The sequence below is a fragment of the Arachis hypogaea genome, chromosome 2 (assembly GCF_003086295.3).
Source record: "Arachis hypogaea cultivar Tifrunner chromosome 2, arahy.Tifrunner.gnm2.J5K5, whole genome shotgun sequence".
NCBI lineage: Eukaryota > Viridiplantae > Streptophyta > Magnoliopsida > Fabales > Fabaceae > Arachis > Arachis hypogaea.
Genome location: NC_092037.1, coordinates 11586940 through 11589087, shown reverse-complemented (window position 1 = coordinate 11589087; position 2148 = coordinate 11586940).

The following is a 2148-nucleotide window of genomic DNA, read 5'->3' as shown; positions in this document are numbered from 1 at the left end:
TTTTGCTTTACCTAATCATCTAATCATTTTTTCCATTTATAAGACCACATTTAAGTATAATGATTGAGAAAATCAACTTTAATAGTTGTTGTGACAATGTGTTACCCGATAATTATTGAAAAGAAAATCTATGGATAAAAACAAATGTATAATTTTAGACTTGTAGTTATATGTGTTAAGAAAATATTTTTTAAAAGAAAAAAAATTGATGTTATAATAATTTAGACTATCTTTTTTTTTTTTGCAAGATAAAAGAGATTAACACTCCAAACTAATAAGAAAACTAAGAAAAACCATTAAGCATAAAACTAACACACATATCCAAGGATAAGCCATGAAGCATATCTGGAGGGGTTTGTTAAATAGGTGGAGACCAATAGGGAGAACTTGTCCTTTTTATAAAGAGAGTTTGCGGTTAAGTTTGCTTCTCCCAATATGTGAGTCCATTTAACATGCTAAAGTCCACACACCAAATTATTGATACGGTAATGTTAGGAAGACAAAAATAATAGTTAGAATTTGCCTTATTTAGCATTTATTAATTCTCACAATAATTAATGAATGCTAAATAAGATAAGTTATGGTTATTTTTGTTTGATTTTCTTTAGTTACCAAATATTTTGTTATTGATATCATCCAACAGCAGTTTATCAGGGTGGAAAATAGGATAACCTTCCTTAATAAAATTGATGGTTGATCAAAAATTTTATTTAATATTGAGATGATGAAAATTATTTGCACCTACAATTTAGAGTGCTCTAACAATTTTCCAAGCTCCGATTAATAATCGAACAACTCTCCAAATTGTAATAGAAACCTAACATATATTACCCAAATGGTTCATAAAGAGACTTCCATCGGTTACACTATTGTTCGAAGAAAAGAAGGAGCCACCCACATTTAGTTTGATAAAAAAATTTGGAGGAGACTTCCAATGGATCAACTGGTTAGATTCATTTCTTCTTGTCAGATTGAGGGAATAATGGAGCTACATAATGTTCATAACTTCTTCACTGTGGGATCTAATGGAACCACCAGTAGCAAAAGGTAGAATATTTTTTTCCTTCAAAAATGAGAGAGCTTCGATAGTACTAGAGGGAGGAAATAGTAATTGCAAAATTGCAAGCCCAATTATTGCGTGTAAAGAGATTTTTTTAATCATCCATTCATAGCTATTGAAGTTGAAAAATTAAGGATAGAGTCATGAGGCTTCAAGAGACTTCACACATATTTAGTATAAAAGCAATCATGCAAAACGTGCATAGAGCTTTTTTCATGATAAATGCATCACGAACAGCTGGTAAAAGTTGCTAAGTTTCTTCTTTTTCTTCTTTCAACAGTGGTTAAAATTTCATCATTAGCAACTAATAAAAAAATATCGAATTCTCTCCGAGCCTCTCAACTTTGAAATTAGCTTGAGAAGACTCTATCCGAATTGTTAGGATCACCATGAATATATTGATAGGCCAATTTCATATTGAAAACACTATCTGCTGATGGAGCCCAAGCAACAATATCAGGACCTTTCCAAGAGAAAGGATGAGACAGCACTAGGATTTTTCTCATAACATGGTCTGGGAGTCACTTTTTGAGTTTGTTCTCATCCCAAGCTCCTGAAACAAAAAAGGTCATTTAGAAATGCACATAAATCAGATCTGGTTATTACCTATTCAGTGTGCTGGGTTAATTTGCCTAAGTTAGGCACTCAATGTGTTTCTAGAACTTAATACTTGAGTAATCTCTACTGCGGAGTTAAATTTCAAAGTGGTTTTGAAGTAAATAGTTACCCAAATTTATCATCAAGGTTGCACTCTAGGAATCATAGTAGTCCCTAAGGCACTTTCCATCATAAAAAAGATGAGTTGGATTGATTTCTGTCAAAACGATGTCATTTTGTATTTATAAAAAAAAAGAAAAAGAAAAATCTATTAGCCTTCGATGCCCCCTCCCCAACCCCTTTCCCCATTCATTCTGGCCATATCCACAACTAACTCGAGTTCAAGACATAGCCGTCCAAATCACCTTCCGCATAAACCAAGTAGTTCTGGAGAAGAATCTTGAGAGCAGAGAAAGAACAGAAGCTCATGAAAACATACATCCATTCTGCCACTTCTCAAGAGAGCAGGGTCAAGTTTCTCAATGTGGTTC